The 20099-nt window shown below is 40.0% G+C and overlaps 2 long non-coding RNA genes across 2 annotated transcripts; both read left to right on the forward strand.

Annotated features, from left to right (window-relative positions):
- The first annotated feature begins 11375 nt into the window (after positions 1-11375).
- On the forward strand, positions 11376-15726 carry LOC121758131. The gene is made up of 3 exons (XR_006041342.1): positions 11376-12654; positions 12858-13451; positions 15177-15726. It is a non-coding gene; the product is annotated as an uncharacterized LOC121758131 (long non-coding RNA).
- A 2128-nt stretch (positions 15727-17854) lies between these two features.
- On the forward strand, positions 17855-19386 carry LOC121759042. The gene is made up of 2 exons (XR_006041594.1): positions 17855-18361; positions 18655-19386. It is a non-coding gene; the product is annotated as an uncharacterized LOC121759042 (long non-coding RNA).
- Positions 19387-20099: the final 713 nt, after the last annotated feature.

A 20099-nucleotide genomic window follows, 5' to 3' on the forward strand; every position in this document is an offset into this window, starting at 1 on the left:
TGGGCTGCCCACAAACTTGAATAATATTCACCACTTGGCCCAATGTAGAATGGTCTTGTAATTGGGCTTTTATTTCAACAACTAAAAGCAACATGGACTCCTTTATTTTCTTAGCTCTTGCTCTTGCAATTGGCCCACTTTGAATGATCAATGGATCCATCTTCTTGTCCTTGTAGATCAGCTTGGGTGTGTCTCCATCATTCCCTTCTTCTTCAAGAGGATTCGTCCTCGAATCTAATTCTTTTTCAACTATTGCACTCTTTATTTCTTTTGCTCCCACATAAAAATTCTTTTTTCATTCGGACTCTTTTCACTTGACTCTTTTTCAATGCCCTCACCTTTTTTCTCTCATTCTTACTTTTCTCTTGACTCTTTTTTTCACTCGACTCTTTTTCAATGCCCTCACTTTTTTTTCTCTCAACCTCACGAGCTCTCCTTGCTTGTGACAATTTCTGTTGGTCCTCTTGAACTTGTTGAGGTGTCAATGAGACAAGCATAATAGACTTGTTGTTGTGCTTGAAGGTGTAGTGGTTGTGAAATCCATCATAAATCACCATACGATCAAACTGCCATGGCCTCCCCAAAAGAATGTGACTTGCATGCATTGGCACAACATCACAAAGAACATCATCTTTATAATTGCCAATTGAAAACGAAATTAGAACTCGCTTAGTCACTCGAATTTCTCCACATTCATTAAGCCATTGTAGCTTGTATGGATTACGATGTTTTTCCGTTGTTAAGCTCAACTTTTCCACCATTTCAGAACTTGCAACATTTGCACAACTACCACCATCAATAATCATTATGCAAAGTTTACCTTGGACCAAATACCTTGTGTGGAAGATGTTCTCCCTTTGTTGATCATCGTTTCTGTTTTGCATGTTTAGAGCCCTTCGAACCACCAAAAGTTCTCCATGTTCTGGTCTAATCTCCTCCAATTGCTTATCCTCCTCCTCATCATCATCATCTTCACGTTCACTTTCAGATTCTATCTCTCCATTTGGCTTCAAAATCATCACCCTTTTGTTTGGACATTGAGATGCAATGTGTCCAGCACCTTGACAACGAAAACATTTGATATCTCTATTTCGAGTAGAAGTAGAAGTAGAAGTAGAAATACCTTTACCCTTCTCAAATTCTTTGGACTTGGATGTCGACGCTTCATTTTGGGGTTTAGAAGCTGCCCCAAAATTGGATTTGGATGAAGTCCACTCTTTTGTCCTTGAAGAATGAGAACTTGTTGAAAAATTCTTTTAGATTGTTCCCTTCTTCTTCAATTGTCCCTCCACCTTCATGGTCATATGAACCATGTCCTCCAACTCCACATAGTGTTGAAGCTCCACAATGTTTGCAATCTCCCTATTCAGCCCACATAAGAATCGAGCCATGGTTGCTTCTCTATCTTCTTCAACATTTGCCCTAATCATAGCAATCTCCATCTCTTTGTAGTACTCATCAACAGATTTAGTACCTTGTTTCATAGATTGTAATTTTTGATACAATTCAAGAAAATAATGAGAAGGTACAAATCTCTTATGCATTATGCCTTTCATTTCTTCCCAAGTCGAAACTGGTCTTCCTCCATATCGCCTTGTACTAGTTGTCAATAGATCCCACCAAACTATAGCATAGTCAGTGAATTCAATAGCAGCAAGCCTAACCTTTTTCTCCTCGGAATAGTTGTGACATTCAAATATGAGATCCATCTTTCTTTCCCACTCCAAATAAGCTTCGGGGTCACTCCTTCCTTGGAATGTTGGGATCTTCAGTTTGATGCTTCTCCAATCACCATCAACTTCATTTGTACGCCCTCTTCTACCGTTTCCATGCCTCTCATTTCGATGCCTATGTGAAGCTTTATCCTCTCCTCCACTCTCTTCTTCCTCATTATTGTTTGCATTTGCTTGAAGTTCCAGCCTCTCCAAGCGCTCTAAAACACTTTCCAGAACACGTCCAAGCCTTCTAAAATGTTGTTGGATGGCTTGCAACGTAGGATCAATTTGATTTTCGTCAGTAGAATCTATACTCACAGTTCACTCGTGTATCTCACAAAAATAAACCTCACAAAACACTCGTGTATATCACTCGTTGGCTTTTACCTCCCCTCAAATAATCTCACCACTCAAGCCTTTTATCACTCTTTCTCTTTTGCAAAGATAACACAAGTAAAAAACAAATCAAGAACAAACAAGAACTAATAACGAACAACCAAACTTCAGCCCTTAAATGAAGGATGAAAGAAATGGTCAAGAAAAATATGAGGTAAAATATGTATTTCGTTTTTTTTTCTTTTTTCAGTTTTTTTTTTCTTTTTATTCAGTTTTTTTTCAAGGATATGAAAGACAAACAATGTCAGATAAAGCTAAGGATAGATCGATACCAGTTGGCTCGTGATACCAAATGATATAGATTGGGACACGACGAAGGACCCATTGGATATATTGATCCAAGAACCCCCCACGTATAAGGATTGGCAGCGGACTCCCTTGATTGATAATCTGGTTTCATCCACTTCCAGAGCTTGGAAAACCTCGACCCGTTGGCTATATGATCAGCCAAGAACCTCGGTATGGTTGAACACCACAAGAACCTGCTCGAAGTATCTTGATAAGTTCCAAACAAGTGAAAACCTCTACAAAGAGAATTCAACTCACAAGACAAAGTCTATTTCGTATTTGATCAATGGTGTCTTCAAATGACATGCTTACAAGCCTATTTATAGGCTAGAATGGACTCTTGAAAGTCTCACATCATTAGTACAACTTAAGACACTTAAAAAGACTCATAATAAATGAAAAGTAACTCCTAAACCTTTGGTGTAACTCTAGTATATCTAAAGTCACTTATTTAACATAAAATATAACTAAAAATAGACCCTTCATTTTGGCTCATCCAGCTTGGACGAAAATGTATCATGTATCATCAATTTGGGCCTCCAAAATGTGATATGTAGTGACTCCAAACTTTAAGCCTTGGGCTGCCCACTAACTTGAATAATATTCACCACTTGGCCCAATGTAGAATGGTCTTGGAATTGGGCTTTTATTTCAGCAACTAAAAGCAACATGGACTCCTTTATTTTCTTAGCTCTAGCTCTTGTAATTGGCCCATTTTGAATGATCAATGGATCCATCTTCTTGTCCTTGTAGATCAGCTTGGGTGTGTCTCCATCATAAATTTATGGCAGTACCGAGTGAACAGTCCTAACATCTCTGGTGAGAAATGAGTGACTGGGTGAATCCAACAGTAGTTTTTAAATTGAGCAATCTTAACGAACCGACACTTTGATCAAGTAAAAGCGAAAAGGAAGAAACATAAGCTGCTGGCAAATTGATTGACCTCGGCCTCGGGTATGATTGTTGGAAATTTATTCGATCTAATGCATCTATGTGAATATGTGTTTTTATTTCGAGTCTTGTTTTCTTTTTCGTTTCTTTTACTTTCTTGAAATGAATAAACCATGCCTGAAATTTGCCTTATCTTTTTCTTTTCTTTTTTCTTTATACTTGGGGACAGGTATGTTTTAAGTGTGAGCAGTTTGATAAGGCTCATTTCATGCATCGGTTTAGGGGTAAAATCTACGCTACTTGATCAGTTTTATCGTGCAAAGCAAGTGTTAAATGTGCATAAATGCCGCTTGACCAAGGCAACCAGGCCAAACTGATCAAGCAAGTACAATAGGCGAAAAAGGCCAGAAAGCAGGGGAGTTGATCAAGGGGAGTAATCAAGCAGTCAAGGAGGGGACCACTGGCTTCCAGAAGAAGGACATGTGAGGCAATGAGCTGGATGGTGCGCATCATTCTGTTAGCAAGGACAACGTTCTAGAATGGGACACGTGCTGATATATGAGACGCAAGGACGGAGCTGAGTCATGAATCTGTTACATAAAAGCATCGTCATTCTAGAAGGAAAGCACGTAGCAATCAACGAGTCACTCACTCTCAGCATGAGCGAATATTCCCTGCCATGATCGTTATCCAGCTAGAGGTCGTGTCGAGCCTATAAATAAAGGATGTGCCACCACGCTAAAAGAATCCGATCCTTTACTTTCCGTCTTTAGTTTAGTTTAGTTTAGCTCTCTAGTTAGTTCAGTTCTCTAGATAGCTTAGATAAAGTAATGCTTAGTTAGAAAGGGTGATTGAAGAAGTGTTGCAGAATACTTGATATCTGACGGCGTATTCTTAAGTTTCCCACCGAGGATCTCCTCGGTTTACTTGCTTTCGTAGTTCTGAAGTGTTAGTTTAGTTCAAATTTCACGTTGTACTGTTTTGAGTTTTAATTTTAATCAAAGTTGCTTTCGTTTTCATCATTATGCTTACTGTTCTAAGTAGTTAATTTTTATTCCAGTCTGAAATTCACTTGACCCAGTAGTTAAATTTCCCTTGAGCAAGTAGTTAGTTACTTTTTATGTCTAAGTTAAAATCAGTAGTTAAAAACTCCCAAAGTTAAAGCGTGGCTGCAGCCAACCCCCTGTTCACTACTCACACACTTGATACACTAGCTTCTCTGTGGGATCGACCCCGAACTTACCGCTTTACTGTTAAAGTAGTGCGAGATTGGGAGTTTATAAATTACATTGGTGGCGTGCTAAAGCAAGATCAATTTGATCAAGTGGCAACGACATTTGCTAACTGATCCATCCGGTTCAGTTATCTCTTCCATATAACTTGAATCAAAAAAGGAAAGTCGCAATCGCGAGACCGCCACTCGGCGAGAGACACGGTGCCTTCACAGTACCCCCATGAGCTACCCCTCACTACCTTGGGGATTTTAGAGGATTTTTGGGTGTTGTACAATGTCGGGAAGGGAATGCGCTAATCCACATGTTCCAAGGAAGATGGCCATCATATAGGAGACTCACTCTTGAGTTCCTTAGTACACTCAAGGTGCACAAGAACCGCCGCTCCCACATCCTTGAGAGGATAGATTTCTGCCTCGGCAAGCACAATCATACTTTCTCCATGCAGGACCCATGCAAGGTGTTCCATTGCTTCAACCCTACTCCCGGCGAAGAAGTCGACAGTGATTACTCTGATATGTGGGGAGCTATGATCGTGGAAGCGGAATAATTTGTCCCAACTTACGCCAAGTCCTCTTCCATTCGCAACCCGGTCTTGAGGTACCTCCATCGAGCTATGACCCAATTCATGTTTCCTCAGATTAACGGTGGAGGAGTGTCCCAAATCGAGCTCGACGTGATGTGGTGTCTTCTCACCAAGAGGGGGATCAACTTTGGAATCCTCTTCACTACCTACGTCGACCGTATCTCCAAGAAGGACGAGAGTGTGATTTATTGCGAGGTTTGATCACGGCGATTGCCGAACACATTGGCATCCCGACCACGGACTTTACCACAGACATAGGGGAGATGTACATTACCTACGAGGTGTTGTTTTCGGTCGGTCTAATGAAGACCAATTCTAGTGGTCAAGCGTTCTTCCTCCAAGTGGAGCGGGATCATTTTCCATTCCTATTCCATACTTGACCAAGGTCGACACGTTGGACAACCAAACCATGTGGAAGCTCAACACTCCCGCGCACCGAAGCGCCATTGAAGCAAACCCCATTCAAGGGGGGTTTAGGAAGAGGAACGTCTCGTTGCGCATCCCTGCATTTGATCCCGAGGAGGACTCCGCCTTTGATGCCATTGAAAACTGTAAGAATTAGTGCACATTCAGATCCTAGTTCTAGAAGAATTAAATGAAGAAGGAATCAGAAAACTAGCAGTTAGGAAGTTAGTTAGTTATTCTGTTAGGAAAGAGCAGTTATTAGCTCTAGTTCTTGATTCTTGTTTCTTGATTCTTTTTCAGTTAGTAGCAGTTACCAGATTGTATGAGCTTTATATATAGCTCGGTTTTTTACTAGTATCTAGAGTTAGTGAGTCAATCAATAAAAAGAGAATTCCTTTCCAAGAAACCTCTCTCTACATCAAGACTAGTGTGTGTTCTCTGTGTGTGCTCGGTGTGTGTATTCTGGGTGAATTGCAGAGGGATTACTAAATAGTGTGTGAGCCTTGTGTATTGTGTTAACAGGTGGCGTCGTCCGGTGGGAAGTTGAAGCTGGTTTGCAGAAGTTCAGACGGTTTCAGAGATGGCAGCAAGGCTAGATGCAGAGAAATTCACAGGCAAAAATGATTATGGCCTATGGAAGATGAGATGAAGGCAGTTTTGATTCAGCAAGGTTTGGCAGCGGTTCTTGCTACGCCGAGTGAGAAAGAGAAAGCTCCAACACTCAATGAGAAATCCCTGGCCAAGCTTGATGAGAAGCAGCTCAAGGCCCACAGTGCAGTCATCTTGTGTTTGGGAGACAAAGTCCTAAGGGATGTGCAAGAATCTAAGACTGCTATGGAGATTCTGGAGAAATATGATGAAGTCTATTTGGCTAAGTCTCTAGCAAATAGACTTTACCTGAAGAAGATGCTTTAATCTACAGCTTTGCTACTGACAAATCCATCATAGAGCAGCTGGAGGAGTTCAACAAGATTATTGATGATCTTGGCTCTGTGAATGTCAAGATTTCTGATTAAGATAAGACTATCTTGACACTCAATGCTCTGCCTAGTTCCTATGATCAAATGAGTGATGCCATCATCTATGGTAGAGATAGGCTTATTACTTACACAGAGGTTTATTCAGCTCTGATGGCTAAAGAGCTTTAGAGAAATACCAGCAAGGGGTCTAATTTACAAGCCCCAGATGCTCTAAATGTGAAGAAATTCAAGAAGCCAAAATTCAAGAAGGATTATGAAGAAAATTCCAAGGGATCCACCTCTGATTCCCAAAAAGAAACCAGGTCATGCCACTGGTGCAAAAGGCCTGGACATCTAAAGAAAGATTGCTTTGCATGGAAAAGGAAGCAGGCCTCTGAAGAAAAAGGACAGAACACCTCTAATTGTGTAGAGGGTGTTGATCCACCAGCCCAGCTTTTGAATGTGTTAGAAAATGGGGTAAGTCCGAAATAGATTATGGATTCTGGGTGCAGATTTCACATGTGCCCCAATTTGAGCTGGTTCCAAGATCTCATTGAGGCAGACGAAACAGTTCTTCTTGGAAACAATCACATCTGCAAGATCAGAGGAGTTGGGAAGGTGAAGTTGAGGCTTCAAGATGGTTCTCTCAAGATCTTGACAGAAGTGAGATTTATTCCTGAAGTTAAGAGGAACCTGATCTCTCTGGGGATGCTGGAACAGAAAGGATTTAATATCTTGATGAGTCAGAGAAAGATTATGGTGCAATCAGGGAATCAATCAATTATGGTGGCTGGAAGAGAGCATACATTTTACTACCTAACTGCTGAAGTTGTTGATGGAGAAAGCTACTCCATATCTACTGAAAATATGAAGCTGTGGCACTTCAGATTAGGCCACCCATTTGAGGACAACATGAAAGAATTGGTGAAAAAGGGTTTAATCCCTGGAGATGTCAGCAGCAAGTTGGATCCCTGTGAGCAATGCATTCTGGGGAAAGCAAAGAAAGCCTCATATCCTACAGGTATACAATCATCTACAGCCCCTCTTGACCACATACACAGTGATCTATGGGGTCCTTCTCCTATTAATTTTGTTGGTGGAGGAAGGTACTATTTGTCTATTATTGATGATTATACTAGAAAGTTGTGGGTCTATATTCTGATAGAGAAGTCAGAAACATTTGAAAATTTTCAAATGTGGTGCAAGGAGGTGGAGTTAGAGAAAGGCAGGAGTGTGAAATGCCTTAGGGCTGATAATGGCCTAGAATATCTTTCTACTGAGTTTGATATGTTTTACAAAGAGAAGGGCATGAAGAGGCATAGGACAGTCCCTTGCAACCCTCAACAAAATGGGGTTGCAGAGAGGATGAATAGAACTATTCTAGAGAGGGTGAGATGCCTACTTCTAAGCTCTGGTTTGAGCAGCAAGTTCTGGGGAGAGGGAGTGTATACTGCTGCCTATCTAATTAACAAGTGCCCTGCTACAGCTCTAAAGTCAGAACATGTGGTATGGAGCTTATAGTGATTACTCAAAGTACAAGGTGTTAGGGTGTGCAGCATATGCACATGTTAGACAAAGTAAGCTTGAAGCTAGGGCTCTGAAATGTATTACGCTTGGCTATCAAAGGGGTGTTAAAGGGTATAGGCTCTGGTGTATTGAGCCTGGTAACCAGAAGGTGATCATTAGTAGGGATGTGGTGTTCACTGAAACTCAAATGCCCTATCTGAGAAAGGATGTTATTCCTGATGAAGCAGATAGTGACTTCTTTAAGGTGGAGTCAAGTGGCCAAGGTGTAGGTGGAGCTAGTGATTCTAAGAGTGAGTCGGAGACTGAAAATGAAGGTACTTCTAGTCAAGGTGGAGGCACATCTGAATCTACCAGAGAATATCAGAATGCTAGAGATAGAGGTAGAAGAAATGTAAGACCTCCTCAGAAATTCTCGGATGAGTTTTTATTATTTTCTACGTGCTGCTGAAAATATTGAGCTCACTGATCCTCTTACTTATAAGGAAGCTATGAGAAGTAAGGACGGAGAAAGGTGGATAGAAGCTATGAATGAAGAAATTGAGTCTTTACTCAAGAATAAAACATGGATATTGGTGGACAAATCTCAGTTGAAATCAGATGGGAAGGAAAGGAGATTAGTAAGCTGCAAATGGGTGTTCAAGAAAAAGGTTGAAACTACTAATAAAGACAGAATTAAGTTCAAAGCTCGTTTGGTGGCAATGGGGTTTACACAACAAAAAGGTGTGGACTTCAATGAGGTGTTTGCTCCTGTTGTGAAGCACACTTCTATCAGAATTTTGCTTGCTGTAGTGAATCAATTAGATTGGGAATTGCAGCAGCTTGATGTTAAGACTGCTTTTCTCAATGGTGATCTTGAGGAAACAATTTTCATGGATCAATCCGAGGGATATGTAAAGGTTAGATATGAAAACAATGTCTGCTTACTGAAAATGAGCCTTTATGGACTAAAACAAAGTCCTAAGCAGTGGAATAGAAAGTTTGACGAGCAGATGATGAAGATTGATTTCACAAGATCTAAGTTTGATGATTGTATCTACATAAAGAATAAAGGCAACACTCCAGTAGCCTATCTGTTGCCTTGTGTAAATGATATGCTCCTTGCTGGACCATCTATGGCTGAGATACATAAAGTCAAGGTAGATTTGAAGTCTAGTTATAAATGAAGGATCTGGGTGAGGCAAAGAAGATTCTTGATATTAACATTCAGAGAAACAGAAGCTGTAAGAAGTTGTGGCGATTTCAGTCTGATTATATTGAGAATGTTCTGAAAAGGTTCAATATGGATAATGCTAATGCTGCTACAACACACCTCTATCACAAAGTTTTAAACAATCTAAGGAGCAGGCTCCTAAATCTAAGCGAGAGGCACAGGAGATGGAGTCTATTCCTTATGCTAGTGTGGTTGGAAGTGTAATGTATATTATGATTTGTACTACGCCAGACTTGGCCCATGCTATCTCTGTTACTAGCAGATACATGGCTGATCCTGGGAAAGAGCATTGGAATGCTCTTAAGTGGATTTTGAGGTATATGAAGAGCATTAGTAGTTGGGGTATTGTGTTCAATGGTTATGATAAGGAGGGTGAGAAAGTATTGGTGGGCTACTGTGATGCAGATTATGCTACAAATCTAGATAACAGAAAGTTTCAAACTGGCTATTTGTTCACTATATTTGGTACAGTGGTCAGTTGGAAGTCAGGCTTACAAAGTGTTGTTGCTTTGTCAACAACAGAGGCAGAATATATGACATTAACTGCAGCAGTACAAGAAAGCTTTTGGATTCAAGGTGTTATCTCAGACTTTGGTTTTGATTAGAAAACCATGGTTGTTCATTGTGATAGTAGCTCAACTATGTGCTTAGCTAAACATCAGTATTTCCATGAGAGGAGTAAGCACATAGATGTGAGACTACATTTTATTAGAGATGAGATTGAGAAGGGAAGAGTGAAGGTGGTCAAGATTGACACTTTGCACAATCCAGCCGACATACTCACAAAGTCTCTGGGAAGAGACAAGTTTGATCATCTCTGGGAAGAGACAAGTTTGATCATTGCAAGGAACTGATCAAAGTTTGCTGCAAGGACTGAGATGTGTACTCAGGTGGAGAATTGTAAGAATGAGTGCACATTCAGATCCTAGTTCTAGAAGAATTAAATGAAGAAGGAATCAGAAAACTAGTCGTTAGGAAGTTAGTTATTCTGTTAGGAAAGAGCAGTTATGAGCTTTATATATAGCTCTGTTTTTTACTTGCATCTAGAGTTAGTGAGTCAATCAATAAAAAGAGAATTCCTTTTCTCCAAGAAACCTCTCTCTCTTCATCAAGATTAGTGTGTGTTCTCTGTGTGTGCTCGGTGTGTGTATTCTGTGTGAATTGCAGAGGGATTACCAAAGAGTGTGTGATCCTTGTGTGTTGGGTTAACAAAAACTATCATGAAGGCGAGGAGCATTCACATGTTCATGGGAGTGGGGCACCGCAACAAGAAAGGGAAGAGGAAGAAGTTGAGGGCCACCACCGCCGCAATCGAGCCAACCGCCGTTGCGGAAGGTCAAATGCCAATGAGTAGTTCTAAGCCGACACCTCAGTCTGTTTAGGAGAGATGTTCTCCTACATGCAAAATATGTCCAACACTTGGGACAATCGATGGGAGGAGCAACAACAAGAGAATGCCTTCAACCGTCAAGGTTGGGCGGCACAAGGTGATTGACGTATGGCGGAGTAAGATTTTTGGGAGACTCAAAGGCTAGCGGATGTTCATCAACGTCAACAAATCGCCGAACTTCAAAGAATGGCCACCGAAGCCCAAGAGGAGCGCCAAACAATGAGCAACGACATTGTCTGACTCATTGGCGTCTTTGACGACCTCAACACTCGCTTCCCTCCTCCTTCAGAATGAACTTTGAAGAAGTCAAGCTCATGACTTTAAATGAGCACTTGTATCATTTAGTTGTTTTTGTTTTTAAGTGTAATACCCTGACTTTTTCATCTCTTTTAATCGTTCTGGAAAGGAGGTTGAATTTGTGAGCCTAATTTGTGAGCCTAATTTTTTAAGTAGTACTGGATAGTACGATTGATCAAGAGGAGTTCAAATTGCGGTTACTACATGGAATAATAGCGAGAAATTTCTTAAGTTTTTATTTATGGGCCTAATAGTTTTAAAATAAAGTATTATTCTTTTGTGAGCCAAATTAATAAATACTTTATCGAGCCCATGGCACAGATTTCTTTCTCCGTGATTTCTTCCTACTCCTTGATCCGTTACTACCTCCACCGCCATAAAAATCAAATCCACCAATTAATGTCCATCAACTCAATTCAATGGCAATTAAACTCAACTAAGCACCATTATTTCTCATTAATCCCCATTACCAGCTTTTATTCCTCTATCAATTCCAGATTAAATTCCATCGGTATTTATATGCTAATCACTACTCCACAACCAGCATCACCTCCATAGTCCAAAAATCTCTCAAATGTCTAAAGAGAACCGAAAGTGCAAAGTTGGGAAGATAATGGGGAAGTTTGAGGGAAAGATCTTAGCTTTAGATATGGGTTTCGGGGCTGCCGAGCAGCAATTCGTGGCTGACCTCGACACAGCGGCGGACTTCCGGGCAGCAGAGGCGGAGAACTGGGTTGCTGGCGAGTCTGAAGGCAGCCGGAGACGACGGCAACTGTACCATGACAGGCTCACAGAAACGGCGCTGCATTCTGACCAGACGATGGAGAGACGGTGGTGGCTGCCGGTGTCGCTGTGGCCTCACAACCCTTCCATAGCGGAGAGACGACGGCGCAGACTGTGGCGCTGGCAGTAGCAGGTCGTGGTGACCGGCAGCAGCTCATACTGTGAGACTGCGTAAAGGCGCTGGGTAGGATCGAGAGGCGCGGCTGCTGTACACCGACGACAGCCATGCTGTGATCGGCCAAGAGGCAGCAGCGGCGGTGATTTCACGGTGAGTAGGCGGTGAAAATTTTAACGACAGAGGAGTGGAGGTGGCGCTGTTCTAGCGAGTGAGAGACTCGACGATTGTTTGAGGGAGGAGGAAGAAGAAGAAAATTTTGGGGTTTTCTGATTTTGAGAGAGAGGAAGAGAACGGCTAATTCTCTTTTGGGATTTTGAGGCTCTTTCTTCAATCTTGGATGGACTAACTGGGCCAACAATTTAAGAAAATAGGCAATAGTTAGAATTAAACTTGGGCCATAAGGGTTAATTAGTTGGGCTGAAAATCAGTGTGGAACGTGTTACGTACGAACGGAGGACGCAAATGGCCGGCCGGCGTCGCCCACGACGATTTGGGTGGCCACGAAAAGTCCAAAAGAGAAAAAGGACTACCTCCGCGAGTTAAGGACAGATTAAAGAAATTTGAGTTAGGTAGGCTTTCTTTTAAATAAAGAAAATATCTTTTAAGTATGCTATCAGTTATTTAAATTCGCAGTATGTTTTGTCTTGCCATATTTTATTTTGAGCATTACCTATCTATTTATCTAGAAAGGGGTTGACTCTTCTAGACCAGTTTAAAGTGATTGTATTCAGGTTTGAGTGTTGGGTAAGCCCATACTTAAGCTAGTGTACACCAGGGACCGCGCGCCATCTTTCGAGTCGGCCGGTCATTGTAACCGTGGAATGTGGCCACATTCCCGGCACTAGGAAAGGATTCAGGTATGATAATTGTTTAAGGAAAAATAGATCGCGCCATCACAGTTTTACAGAGAAAAGATCTTAGTGTTCTCAGGCATTTTTAAATAAAACCTCGAGCTCACTTAGTGATGGCTTGACAAAATTAGTTTTATGGAAAAAATATTTGGCGTGTGCCTACTGAATATATCAAATACTCAGCCTGCATATGTTTTAAAAATGTGCAGGTTGAGCGGTGATGGCGATGGGCTGTGTTGAACAGAGACGGAGTATGTTCTTTGATAGAATGGTGATTGGATGCATCGTGTCTCCATACATGATGTCATTCGCTCTTGAACGGTTCCGCTAAAACAGTTTTCCTATTGAAATCAAATATTAATAATCGAGTTTATGTAATTGTCGATATGATAATCTGATTTATTCAAGTTATTTCTATGATTTTGAGCCAAGTCCAATTATCCCTTTGTATTCCCCTTTCTTTCCCGCTTCTTTAATCCCCCACAGTCGCGATAAATTGTTCTTTCTATCCTTAAGAAGGGCGGGGCGTGACATTAAGACTATTTTTATTTTTGTGTTAAACAATTTTTCTTCAAGTTTTGAAGTATTTTTGTGTTTAATTTTTATTTTTGTGTTGATTGAAGTTTTTCGCAGGTTCTGGACATTCCCCAGCGACCGCTATCGCGCGCAGCGGCCTGCTGGCCACTTATTGGAATGTTCTGATATTTCAACAGCGATCGCTGCCCGACTATAGTTTTTCCTGCCGCAATTTTTTGAATTTTTCAAATTTTTATCCCGTCCAGCCCCAACACGAAAATTTCAAGGTATCTTTACAGTTTTCATAGTTTACTCACATCCCGACCGACTCTACAAACTTATTTCACACTTTGTTGTAAATAAGTTTGGGGGGATAAAGTGGTGGACCGTGAGTTTAGGTTTTTGTTTTTGTTTTAAATTTTTGTTTTTTTAAAAAAACCCGAAGGTGAATCCATGTCATAAACATATCATGAAGAATTTAGAAACACGCATGTTTAGGGACACATTAGTCCGAGTTGTCAATAGCATGAAGAATTTAGAAACATGTTTGTTTCTAGAACTTGCTCCTAGTGTGCCTAAGTTTACATAGTGTTTAAGTTGATGAAGGAGGATGTTAGGTCGTCTCAGGGACGGATCCAGAAAATAATCATTGAAGGGGAAAAAATACACGTGAGGATATTTGAAGTATTTGAGGAGGGGCATTTAAAGAAGAAACTAATATTAATTTTTTTCTACAATATATTTTATACATAGATATGAAATTTTGAGGGAGGGCATTTGCCCCTCCTGCTTGCACATTAGATCCGTCCCTGGGCCATCTTTTCTTAACTACTTTTATGTTCCAAATTTTTTACCCTTTTCAAATTTCCCTTTGGAGCCAATTTTGAGTCTTTAAGCCTATTCTTTGTAAGCCAAATTAATGGGGACAATTCCTTGGGTTAGTATAGATTTTATTTTATTTTATAAAGGAATTGGAGAGATAAGGAGGAAAATTAAGGAGAAAAATAGTGTGCTTAAATTTAGAAAACTGCAAGTTGTGAAATAGAAAATTTTAAAAGTGTGTTTGATCTAGAAAGGATGTTTATAAAAGAAAAGAAAAAAAAGGAAAAGAAAGAAAGGTTGTGAGGAAAAGAAAGAAAAATAATCAAAGGTTTGGGAAAGTGAGTTCAAGTAGAAATTAGTGTTAAAAGTGTCATGGGTTTATAAGAAAAGTGGAGTCATTTTTACTCTACTTGGGATTTTTATTTTGAGTCATTTTTTGGTCAAATATTCCTCTTATACACTTTGAGAGTGGGAGATAAAGACATTTCAGACTTTAGATGCTTAATCACATTTAATAGAGGAGAGATTAAACTTTAAACAAGCCTATGGTAAACTTTGCATGATGCATGATTTGAGTGCTTATACACATTACCCTTATACACTTTGAGAGTGAGAGATAAATACACTTCCCATCTTTGGAAGTTTGTCACATGTGAGTGCATGATTTCAAGGTATTCCACGAGTTAGTAATGAAAGTGCACTAATAAGTCTTGCTTGATTTGATTGCGTTAATTTACGCTTAGTCTACTTTGAGGCAATAAAGAAGTCTAGTCCTAATGCATTATGTGCGTCTACTTTTGTTTCTTTATTGTTTTGTTTGAGGACAAACAAAAATGTAAGTTTTTTTTTCAAAAACGCCCTTTGTGGGCGGGGGTTTAGGCAGACCCCCAACCCGTAAATAAGATCAAAATGTAATGTTCCAAAAATATGATCTTAGCCCAAAAGTGACTAAGATCTAAACAAGAACATGAAGATGCAAAGTAGAGGTCCCAAAATGTAAGTTTGGAGGAGTTGATATGCTCGGATTTTGCACTGTTTTATGGCCTTTATTTGGTCCGTTCTGGGTGTTAAAGTTGCATTACATGTCCATTATTTGCATATTTTATCTGTTTTGGTATTTCGACGTGTTTTGTGAATGTGCATATTTGAGCCTTAAAAGATAGCTAAAAGTCGAAATTGGAAATCTACAGCTTTCGAGACGTCCAGTGGTCCGTTGCAACCAAGCCAGCGACCGCTGGCGGCCACCGACCACTGAGCCAGTAGCGGTCCGCTCCAGAAAAGTTGTACTGAAAAGAGGAACAGGCCCATCGACCGTTAGGGTGTGCGCAGTGACCGCTCCGAACGATATACGGGACGATTGACAGCGACTGCTAAAGCAAAGTGCAACGATCGTTGTTCGAGAGGCAGAAGCTAAGGATCAACCCACAGCGACCGCTGGCCAAGGTACAGCGGACCGCTGAGAAAACGCAGAGCATGAGTTTGACCTACTTTCACTCCAAGATTTAACATACTTAGCCACTTTTTGCCTAAACTGATAAGGATCGAAAATATGGCTATAAATATCCCCTTAAACCACTTCATTAAGGATCTTCTTTTTGCTACATAATTCGAGAGTATATATTTGAGAGTTCTTACTTGTTCATCAAGGTGCAAGGGTTTGAAGAAGGAATCAAGAAAATATCAAGGCGACAAGGATTCAACCTTTGAGTTTTAATTGTTTTAGTTCTTATGTTCCCTTTGTTTTCCCTACAAACTATGTTTTTAGATTATTCTATCACGTGTAACTAAAATCATAGGATTCTAGGGATGTTTTAGTAACGACTTTGGTTATACTATTATGTTTTCTATATAATATCCATTTTGTTCTTACTTCGTTTCTTTTCTAGATGTTGGATAATTGTTTCACGTTTGAGTGACACATTCTGTGATGATTTAATATAACTTGCTACATAATCATGAGAGGGAGCTGGCGAGTTAGATCTGCTTAGTAGACAATACAATTAGCTTCCCTTAAAACGACATTGTTAATTGAGAGTGATTACTTTTCAAGGGTCTTAGGAGCTTTTAAGAATTACGGATCTAGGATTGACGCCCCTAGTGTTAGTAATCTACGTTTGTATCGCATGAGCATAACTTAGGCGACTCGTCCTACTGAAGTAAGAACTGTGCTAGAGTATTGTAGTTGGAATTTATATAACCATAACTGTGAACGCACATCCCTGGAATTCTCTTATCTCATATATTTGTCTTTGTGTTTTATCTGCTTAAGTTGTTTAATTCACTTTTTAAAGTTTTTAATTTCAAAATTTTAATTTTCTTTCGGTTTTCCAAATAGTGAAAGAAGCTTAGTAGAGGATAAACAATTTGTGTATGTTTTCCCTATGTTCGATATCCGGTACTGTGACGCCCCGTAATTTTCGTACCCTTTTTGTCGAAATAAATCGGATTTAACTAGTATATTAAAAGTCGTACTAGTTTATAAATTGTGGGACCTCTTATGAGAAGCATTATTGTGATTTCAACTTAGGAGTAATTTTAGTATTCTCGTTCGGAGAATAAAGTACTCTCTCTGTCCTATTAAAGATGACCCACTTTCCTTTTTGGTTGATCACAACAAAGATAACACATTACTAAAAATAGAAACACATTTTTCTCTACTTTATTCTCTCTCTTACTTTATTCTCTACACTTTACACACAAAATAAAATTGCATAAATTCTCGTGCCGTCCAAAGAAGGGGTCATCTTCCTTCGGACGGAGGAAGTACAAGATAAATTCCTAGAGGAGAATTCAAGGAGGAACTTTTGTTGACAAAAGTATTAAAGCACTAGTGAATTTGGAAATTCAAGAGAAATGTTGATAGAGAAGTACTTGGTGAAGGGAGAAATAAAGTGTGAGACATTATTGAAAAGAAATAATTTAGTGTAATATTCTATGAAGAGGATTCTACAAATCCTTTGGGCGTACATATGGAAATACACGCCTATCACCTCAACAAATACATATATATGGTTACATTACATGGTGCTACAAGTTGTGGGACCCATTTCCCTTGCATGAATTTAGGGACTACACTGAGCCTACAATAGAAGGGCACAACGTCTATTCTTGACCATTTGCTAAACTTAGCAATAAAACAAATTGGAAAGATTTTAGTAGATTTCTTCTCTTCTCTTCCTCCATTCTTCTCGATTCCACCCCACAAAACTCTAATCTTTGACAGCAAATGCATCTTGAGGATCATGCAGATTTACACCAAAAAGGGATTATAATAGACTCATATATGGAGAATAGGGTGAGACCAAACAAAATATAGTAGAGGATGGTGATGAGCTAAGCAAGACAGCCAAGAACTCAAATCATGGTTGTAATAGCATCTCCAATGGTTCTGGACAAGCCATAGGCTAGCCACAATTCCTCCCGCCACATCATCAGCACTTAAAAACTCCTTCTACCACATCATCAGGACAAGCAACTGGACAAGCAATATGCTAGCAATAAGCTAGCCACAATAAATAAAATTATAAAAAATAAATAATTATCAATCACACAAAATACGGAATTAAATTTACGACACAGATACGGGAAAATTCAATAATAACATTTAAATTTAAAAAACTTACATTAATTAAAAAATTACATTGATTTAAAAAAACTCGTTAAAATTACATTAATTTTAAAAAATTACATTAATTCGCGTTGTTGCTCTTGTACAGAAATTAAGATAGAGAAAAAACTCGTTAAAACAAGTGGTGCGAATGAAAATGACGTGCAAATCGCGTATATATATAGTGTTTCGAAAATTAAATAAAAATAAATAAATAATCGGTTGGTCGATCGGCGAGCGCATCGGCCAGCGCCCGAAAATCAGCGTGCGCTCGCCGTTTTTCTCGCCGATTTGCCGCTCGCCGGCTGCAATGGTTCGGCGAGCGGACCGGCCAGCGCCGAGAATCGGCTAGCCGGTCCGCTCGCCGCCATTGTGGATGCTCTAAGATTCAGCCAAACTGTTCCATTACAACTTTCATCATCAGAGAATCAAAACAAAACTGCCACAAGTAGGAAAGCTCAACCACAAGCTCATTGATCAAGGCCCAAAGAGCCAGCCAAGAGAGGGAATCTATTTCCCCTGAATTTCACCAAATAGGTAACAACACTTGGATTAGAACATAGTAGAGATGAGGTGACAGCCCCTAAATGGAAGGAACTCTCCCCAAAAATTCAGGCACAAGATGCCAAGAATGAGAACTATATAAGCTGCCTTCACCCCTCCTCTCTCCCCACCACTTCGGCACCATAAGCTTTATACAACACCAACGAGTGCAGCAAGGGGAAGGCAGAGGAGCAGGGCGAATTCCACGAATGGACCTCCTGGGAGGTAGTATCCGCCATTTGTACCCGCCAAAAAAAAGTTTCCAGAGAGGGGAAAGACGCGAGAAGCTCTCGCGTGTATTCATAGTAAACACGCGTTTGGCTCATGCGTGTTTCAACTAAACACGCGAGTTGCTCATGCGTGTTTAAATTTATACACGCGAGAGGCTCAAGCGTGAATTAATGTATACACGCGTTTTGCTCTAGCGTGTATCAATATATTATAAGTAGTATATAGGAAAAAGTGCTTGCTATCCAAGTAATGATTCTATTCTTACTTTATGCCATTTTCCACACCAGATGGGGCCTTGCTCAAGTACGAACAATATTGAAAATGAGTGGTTTCAGCAAGAAAGGAAGGAAATCCCCTCATGAACAAGGAAAATGTGATTGGTTTTGTATGATGATAATTTAAAAGAAAGGAAAAGCAAAATTGAATGACTACTGCAATCAAATGAAGACAACTCCAACAACAACTCATTGTCAATCGACGCAAACTATTTAATTCAAACATCAATGGTGCCACTTATTTCTTCCTATTTCCCACTTTAGATCAGCACCAGTGGCGGACACAGTAAGGAGCAATGAGGAGCTTAAGCCCTTCCCAAATGTTTTATTTTGATGTTTTTCTTCTTCTAAATTTTTAAAAATTTCCAAAATTTAGCTATAGCCCTCCTAAGATTTTGCCGTAGGAGAGTATATTGTCGAGTTTTAATGAGTGAAAGGGGCTGAAAAATCTGTAAATCGGAGAGTTGCAGAAAAAAAATGGTTGTTGCAAATCGCAACTTGAAGAAGACGACTGGTTGTAGACTTGTATAGTATAATTAAGTATTACTCCCTCCGTGAATCAACCCACTTTCTATTAAATGCTGCAGACCCTCTTAAATGCTCTCTACTTAATATCTTCAAAATACTACTACTAATGGTGGTGGGGCCTACACATGGCATAGCCTCCTAGATTTGTTGAACGATAAATAGTACCATACTGCATTATTGATTGAGAAATCCAATAAAAAGTATTCTGCAATTTTATACACGTTTGAGCAAAAAGTAAAAGTAAAAATAAAATGAAAATGGAAAATGGAAAATGGTAAAAATTGTGTATACACGCTTGAGCAAAACGCGTGTATACATTAATACACGCTTGAGCCTCTCGCGTGTATAAATTCAAACACGCATGAGCAACTCGCGTGTTTAGTTGAAACACGCATGAGCCAAACGCGTGTTTACTATGAATACACGCGAGAGCTTCTCGCGTCTTTCCCCTCTCTGGAAACTTTTTTTTGGCGGGTACAAATGGCGGATACTACCTCCCAAGAGGTCCATTCGTGGAATTCGGCCCAGAGGAGCAAGGAGAGGCAGCCAAGGAAGCAAGGGGAATCACCATGCAAGGTAATCTCCACAAAACCAACCTCTTGCATCAATTAGGAGCATCATAGATAGTCATGGAACTTAGAACATAGATGCTCAGCTACCAGATACGAACCATAGCAATACTAGCAACTAGAATCACCATAGTAGAATATGAACACAGAATCTTAAAGCAACACCATCACACACAAGGTCGAGTAATCTCAGATTTCCAGTAAGCTAACACCCCTTCCCAAGATTATAACTTTACTCCACAAATTGCAAAAGGGAAAATCCTCAACATAATTACTGCCATAACTCAAAGAAATGGAGTAAGAGGGGAAGGGGGAAAATGACTTAGCTTCAGAGCGGGGGGCTGTCCGATCGGGAAGACG

This window comes from Salvia splendens, chromosome 12 (genome assembly GCF_004379255.2).
Source record: "Salvia splendens isolate huo1 chromosome 12, SspV2, whole genome shotgun sequence".
Lineage (NCBI taxonomy): Eukaryota > Viridiplantae > Streptophyta > Magnoliopsida > Lamiales > Lamiaceae > Salvia > Salvia splendens.